This window comes from Sus scrofa, unplaced genomic scaffold, assembly GCF_000003025.6.
Source record: "Sus scrofa isolate TJ Tabasco breed Duroc unplaced genomic scaffold, Sscrofa11.1 Contig59, whole genome shotgun sequence".
Taxonomy (NCBI): Eukaryota; Metazoa; Chordata; class Mammalia; order Artiodactyla; family Suidae; genus Sus; species Sus scrofa.
In genome coordinates, this window is record NW_018085257.1 from 399,288 (window position 1) to 407,188 (window position 7,901).

The 7,901-nt window shown below is 42.6% G+C and overlaps 1 pseudogene; it reads right to left on the reverse strand.

Annotated features, from left to right (window-relative positions):
- Window positions 1-658: 658 nt before the first annotated feature.
- LOC100525203 lies at window positions 659-1,587 on the reverse strand (annotated as a pseudogene).
- Between the last annotated feature and the right edge of the window lie 6,314 nt (window positions 1,588-7,901).

A 7,901-nucleotide genomic window follows, 5' to 3' on the forward strand; every position in this document is an offset into this window, starting at 1 on the left:
CCTCCTGTGACCCAGTTGTGAAGAGCTTTGGAGAAGTCATGAGCTGTTCTCAAGGTCACAAGAGAACCCACTAGCCAGACCCAAAGGGTTGGTGCCTAAGATTAATAACTTCTATGATGGGAACAGTGACCTCTTGAGGCTTCATGTAAGCTGACCTATATAATGAACGATTAAAAAAAACGTTACTAGAGAAGTTTTTCCTTGCTGTTCATCAGGAAACTAGAGCACAACACTGGCTGTGGATGTGACACACATGAGCCAGAGATGGCAAAGGAAAAAGAAGGAAACTGTGTACAATATAGTAAGATATCAATAACCATTTCTCATTTCATTTTTACAAAAAAAAGTACAATAGTCTTATATTGCAGTTGAATTCTCTCCCTTACTGTCCTGTAATTAATTTTTCTTGGCCATGCCCTCAGCATGTGAAAATTCCTGGGCCAGGGATCTGACCAGGGCAACAGCAGAGACTCCAGCTACAGCAATGACAATACTGGAACCTTGACAAACTGAGCCACAAGGAAATTCATGTAACTAATTTTGAAGACAGGGGCCCTGATTGATATATCTTTGTAACTGATGTAGTTCCCAGTACCTAGCATATGTTTCATGAGTCCTTATCGAATGAGTGAATGCCGAGATGTACCACACATGGGTTCTACAATTCTGTCTTCCTCATCAGCTTGTGCAAGGCCTGCTTCATGTCCTTATTCCTAAGGCTGTAGATAAAAGGGTTCAGCATGAGGGTAACTACTGTATAGATAACAGTGACCACACTATCTTTTGTCACTGAGTAGGTGGATGAGGGGCGGATGTACACAGATAATATGGTTCCATAGAATAGTGACACAACTGTGAAGTGGGATCCACAGGTGGAGAAGACCTTGAACCTGCCTCTCCCAGAAGGGACCCGCAGAACAGCACGGGTGATACACACATAAGAGACAATGATGAAGAAGAAGGGGCTCATGATCACAAAGGAGCCCTCTGTGAAGGCCAAGAGCTCATTGACAGAGGTGTCAGAGCAGGAGAGCATCAGCAGTGGCTGGACATCACAAAGAAGTGGTGGATGATATTGGGCCCACAGAAGGAGAGGCGGGCCATGAGGATGGTGTGGGTGAGCGAGTGGAGGTGGGACACCAGCCAGGATGTGATCACTAGCATGAGACAGTGCCTGGGGTCCATGGTTGTGGTGTAATGCAGTGGGTTGCAGATGGCCACATAGCGGTCAATGGCCATGACAGCCAGGAGGAAGCTGTCAGTGATCACACAGGTCACAAAGAAATACATCTGGGCAAGGCACTGGGCAAAAAAGATGGTCTTTCTCTGAGTCAGCATATTCACCAGCATTCGTGGCACAATGACAGTGGTGAAGCAGACGTCCACCAGGGAAAGTTTGGAGAGGAAGAAGTACATGTGGATGTGGAGGTGAGCATCCCCCTGGATGGCTGCAATGATGACTGAGCTGCCAGCCATGTTGACCAGGTACATGACCAGGAAGCTGGCAAAGAGCCACACCTGCTTTTGGGGGTCACTGGTCAGTCCCAGAAGGAGGAATTCAGGCATATGGCTCAGGTTTCCCCTCATCATTGGTTTCCTGAAATTAAAATATATCAAAGAACATTAGGTGCATTTTTTTTTGCTTGGAGTCTTCAATCTGGTGGAGGATATATGGTATAACTTATTCTAGCTTGTGCATTACGTAAATTCAATTATTCATGTAGACTGCACCATAGAGTCTATGATATATTTTCATATGATTGGCCTTGAAATGCCTGATTTCAATGAGAAATTGCATCTGACTAGTTTTGTTAATTCAAGAAACTTCAATTCTTGTTCCTTGTCCAAAAGACAAAACTTCTATATTCTTAAGGGAAATTGTAAAGGTCCTAGGAAAAGTCTTCAGAAAATAACTATTTGGCTTGATTTCCCCAGTTGTATCTAAGACATCCTTTTGCTCTATCTGGCCTCTGTTAGTAATCAGCCTGCTACCCTTTAGATGATTCTGGCCAAGATTTGTCTCTTTCTGATTCCACTATGTCAGGAAAAAATATCCTAATTCTCCCTACAGAAATCACACAAGCACAGTAGAGATAGTATTCCTGAATCCGACTTTTCTTGAAAAAGAAAGTAGTTTGGAATACATTTAGGAGTTTAGTTTTGAGCAGGAAGTTCTGACTAGGCATGGCTGGCACTAGGAAAGTTGACATGTCCATCAAGCTGGGGAACTGTCTAGGGTGAGTGGAGCACTGAAGAAATGTTTCTGGCAGGGGAAGCCTATTTACCCAACATTGAACTTGGTGGTTTGGGCACATGGGTGGCATCATGGAAGAAATAGAGGAAATAAGAGGCAAGAGCAGTGCCAAGGTGTGGTAGTGTGAGCAAAGGAAATGTTAGAAGATGAAGCATTCAGAAAAATCAGAGGCATATTAATAGGAAGATGCTGAGGTTCAAGAATATGTTTTTTTATGTCCCTAAAAGGCAAAAACAGAGGAGAAAAAGCCAAGGCTCCAGTCTGGCAGGAACTGCTCATCTATCTGCCAAATAGAAGCTCAATTAAAATAAGACCAGAACTATTGGGGCATAGAGTTAGAACCAGCCACTTGCCATCTAGGGCTGATAGTGTGACCACTGAGTTAACAGAACTGGTGCTCCTTCTGCCCACCTGCCTAGGGACAGGATTGGCTTCAGAGAAGACAGAAAAGAAAGCCCACAAGTAGTGCTCCAACCATCCCAGATAAGTGAGGGTAGAGTTAGCAATGCATATTTTGTATTAGAGCAAGTCCATATCCTGTACTTCCATGTCCTCATAATATTTCTGGTCCTTTTGAAGAGTTAGAAGCAAACCTAAGTATTAATGATATATTTTTGATGCTTAGTGATCTTGAATGAAGCTCAAGTTCCTGCCAAGGAGAACTCAACTCAGATTTTGAATTTAACACTTTCACATGTATGTACCTAGAGAAGCATACTTTCTTGAAGCATTTCCTGATGCTTGGTCCAAATTGGAAGGGGACCACTGGGTCATGGACAATATCTGGAGAGGTTTATGATGAGAGCACTCCCAAGGCAGGGTTCACATCTGCTTTCCTCCCCATTGTTTTCCAGTGAGTTACATAGTGCCTGGTTCATAGTAGCTATGTAATAAATACCAGCTGAATGATTGAACCAGATATATCATCCCTGATTATGCCTTGCAAGATTGTGGGTTTAATACTAGAAACTAAACTAGTAGTTGGAAACTAGTCTCCATGGATCAGGAGTTGGGAGAGAGGTTCCTGGTTTGATGGGAGAAATTTATGGTTTGGCAATTAGTTCTGGTTCATAAATTTATGAGTTGTTTCTCCTTGGAATATTTCTTTTTTTTAATTTTCAGGTCTGTATCCATAACATATGGAGGTTCACAGGCTAGGGGTCAAATCTGAGCTATAGCCCTATCCTATGCCACCACCACAGCAACGCAGGATCCGAGCTATGTCTGCAACCTACTCCACAGCTCATGGAAACGCCAGATCCTCAACTCAGTGAGAGAGGCCAGGGATCAAATCTGTGTCATCATGGATGCTAGTCACATTTCCACTGAGCCATGATGGTAAACCCTCCCCTTGGAATATTTCTATATTTCCTTTTTTTTTTCTCACCTGAAAAATGGGGAAAATAAAATGTCATCTCTAGAAGTTTATTGTTAAGTTGCAAGAAGATCACATATTGCAAAGTATTTGAGATCTACCATGTGCTATGCAAATGTTGCTTAGACCACTACTAATTGTTCATTTTTGTCTTTTGTACCCAATTGAGGAGAGCTTAAAAATAGTAGGTGCAATCTAGAGGAAGCCAGAAGAGGGTAAGGGGTCTAGTGTGTTTAGCGGTGGATGCTTAAGTGGTCACTGGAAGGAGTGTGAGTGCTAAGCTGACAGTGACAAAAGACCAACAGGTGCACACCTAGGACAAAACTGGTCTTTCTTGGAAAACAAAGTGTTAATTCATTAGGAGTTCCCATCGTGGCTCAGCAGTAATGAACTCAACTAGTATCTATGAGAACTCGGATTTGATCCCTGGCCTCGCTCATTGAATTGAGGATCCAGCATTGGCATGACCTATGTTATAGGTTGAAGATGAGACTCAGATCTGGTGTTGCTGTGGCTCTGGCATAGGCTGGACACTACAGCTCCAATTTGAACCCTAGCCTGGGAACTTCCATATGCCATTGGTGTGGCCCTAAAAAACAATAAATATATAAGTAAAATTAATTAGTTAGTTGCAAAAAATAGAAATGATAGCCAAAACCAATTTCCTCTTGAAAAACCTTAGACCCAAATATATTTAAAGTGAATTCTTATTTATTTATTCATTTATTTTGCTTTTTAGGGCTACACCTGCAGCATATGGAGGTTCCCCGGCTAAGGGTCTAATTGGAGCTACAGCTACAGGTCTACACCACAACCACAGCCACAACAATGCCAGATCGAGCCATGTCTGCCACCCACACCACAGTTCACAACAATGCCGATCCTTAACTCACTGAGTGAGGCCAGGGAACAAACCTGCAACCTCATGGTTCCTAGTCAGATTTGTTTCCACTGTGCCATCACAGGAACTTTGATTTAAGGTGAATTCTATAAAACATTGAAGAATATTTCATGACCCATCAACCCTGTTCCTAGATGGATGTCCCAGAGAAATGTCCATCCAGGTTAATAAAGGCTTGGGCATGATGGTGTTTTGTCATACTCATTTGCAGTCATGGGGAATTTGTGGCCATCTAAGTATCCATCACTGGGATGGTAAATGGACAAAAGCTCACCAAGGGTACCATTCAGCTGTTTAGAAGCAAATGATAAAGTATTTTTTTGTTTTTTGTTTTTGTTTTTATGGCCACACCTGGGGCATATGGAAGTTCCCAGGGCAGGGGTTGAATAGGAGCTTCAGCAGCCTGTGACCTATGCCACAACCACAACAACACTGGATCTGAGCCGAATCTGTGACTTACACTGCAGCTTGTGGTAATTCTAGACCCTTAACCCATGGAGCAATGCCAGGGATTGAACCAGCATCCTTACAGAGATGGTGTTGTGTCCGTATCCCAGCAAGCCACAATGGGAGCTCCCTGACTAGAAGGATTGATGGCAACATTGTTAGATTTTAAAACCATGATCTGAATGCAAAGGAAAGAAAAGCAATAAGTTCTGTAACATAAGAAGATGTATACAAATTAAAAAGCAACAAAGTGGTGATCATCACAGTGTGTACACATATCAAAACATCACATTGTACAACTTAAAGTATTTAGAAATTCAACAAATCAACAAGCATGTCCATACACAGTTAAACATTAAGCATATTAGAATGGAGGAAGGTAACAGGAGTGGGGAGGGGGGGTATAAAAATACATACACGAGTGAGGAAGCCAACAAAATTAAAAAGGGCCCTAGTGTTGGCAATATGTTATGAAGTGAGGTGTGTGGTTAATTCAATCCTTTGCCTCTGAACTCTGTGAATAAGAGAAAGAACTTCAAGGCTTAAACAACTCAGGGGATTTCTCTCCTTCTAGTTCTCACAGCATGAAGCCATCAGGAAATACAGATGCTATGCCATTGAAATTTACTGAAATATTGCTAGTAAGAGAGGGCATGGTCACCTAAATGGGTCCCTTGGTTCTTTGTAATAAAAATTGGATTTTTTCTATATATTGGAATGAAATGCAAGAGCCAAGGATTCTAAGCCTGGCAGTATCAGTATCTTCTGTTAGCTGCCTTTATTCTGTACAGTGATGTTGGCTATGCTTTTCTTTGATGACTTAATTTAATGATTTACAATTCACTCAAGACATTTTCACTGAGTGACAACCAAGGGGCTCAGAAGAAATAGGAAAACCATTCTGATGTTTGAAAACAGGGACATGTGCCCAGGCTTATCGTCTCAGTGAAATTTCTCATTTCTTCCAGGTCTTACCTAAAAGGACTTGGAATTAAATCATCCCACCTGAGCTGTGGTCTCCTTTTTAAGCTACTGGCTGGCATGGCTCAAGCTCCCTGTGTGATGGTCATGTATTTCCTTTTATCTTGTAAATTATTGGGGGACATTTGTAAACTCAAAGGTTGTTGGAGATGGAAGTGATCTTAAGCATTTATCCATGTGATAGATTTCCAAAGCATGCTTCCGTGGGGGGACTCAGACCACCCCAGGAGAGGTTGGGATCCTGAAGGGAATATTCAATGGGTGGGACTCTAGATCCCTTTCTTGTTAATCAGAGCAATTCTGCTATCTAGTGTTTTACATATTATATTACTTGAAGAAATATTATGAAGATATAGTTGAAAACAGCATATCTTGAATCTCAGCAAAGAGTGATTTACCCAATACAACAATCTCCCCATATCACGTCCATATGTCAGCTCAGGGCATGTTGTTTGGAAGATATTCAGAGGTTGGTGTGAGGCTGGAGCATCTGGAGCCTTCCACAGTAGGCCTGGATTTGGGGATGACCAGGGGTGAGGCTGGGGCAACAGAAGCTGGGTCCCATATGACAGTGTTGGGGCAGTTACATCTGTCTCATCCCCAGAGCAGAGCCTCCTTCCTAGGGGTCTTACTCTCCAGGGACAAATTCTTCCTGTGTTATGTAAATGGGGAGGGGGAAACAGAAGTGTGGAGAGGGCATTGGAAGTTTGTAGTCTCTGCTATGCTGAGCCTTATGATTCACACTTATAAAAAGCAGATGTTATGCAAAATGCTTTCTCAGTTTCTAATACTCCAGAATTCATAGGACTTGGGCATAGTGATGAGGTGGGAGATGATGGCTACTTACTCAGAAAAGGGCTGGTGACCCCTGGGGTGGCCATCAGAATGTCCAAGCATCTCCTCCGTAGCTTCATTGGCCTTGGTGATGAGGGGAGGAACGTGGGGCTGGGGATGTAGGTATAGCTCTCATGTTGAGTGAAGGAAGAAAGGTTCTAGGCTTGGTATGGGAGCTGACAGGACTAACTACCCCCTGAGAGCTGTGCATGTGATTGTCATCTCAGAGGCTTCTCTCTTGCCCTTTAGAGAAGAAATCTTTCAGAGTAGCCCTGGGCATCTGGAACCCAAGTCTGTCTCTCATCCGCAGGTACCATCACTGACCTCTGCAGATTCACTCAAATGATGAGGAAGAGTAGGGATCTGGAAGGAGGTGGTTACCCTTCCCGTAACCTCTCCCCAAGGAGACACTGTCTTTCCATCTACCATCTCCAGGGGGCTCATTAAGAAGGAGACTTGGGAGAAGAGTAAAGGCAGTTGAAAGTCAAGGTTCCATGGTGACAAGTTTCTTTGAATCTGATAATTAGTGGCTTATTGTGATTTTGAAAAAGGTTGTTATAGGTAATGAGAGAAGCCCTAGACCTGCAGCTATCCCTGGTCTCTTGGGGGATGAGGTACCATGGAAACTGTACTAAGAATGAATATTCCTGGGTTCTGTTTAGCCGATTAGTTGTGATGTGGGTCAAACTCTTAGCCCATTTGTATTTTAGGGTTGTCATTTATAACATGGGTTTTTTAGTACTTGTGTATCAGAGTGGGTTGCCTAGAAGATAAATTAAGCTCAAGAAAGAGAATATGTTCATTTAATAATAATAACAATTTTTGAACAATTACATGGCATTTTATATACAGCTCTTCAAGTGCAGTGTCCTGATCTTTACAGATGAGGCAAATGAGGTTCAGTAAATAACTTGCCCAAAGTCACATAGTTAGGAAGTACTGCAGATAAGCTCAAATTCATGGTTGTCCTGCTCCTGAAGTCCACACTTTGTCTGCTCTGTTATGCAGAAACTTCACCTAGGAATGTCTTGGATAGCTCCATCCGATTCTCTCCTCCAAGGTGCTAGCCCACCTTTTACATCTATAAATTTAGTCACCACCCCCCATTC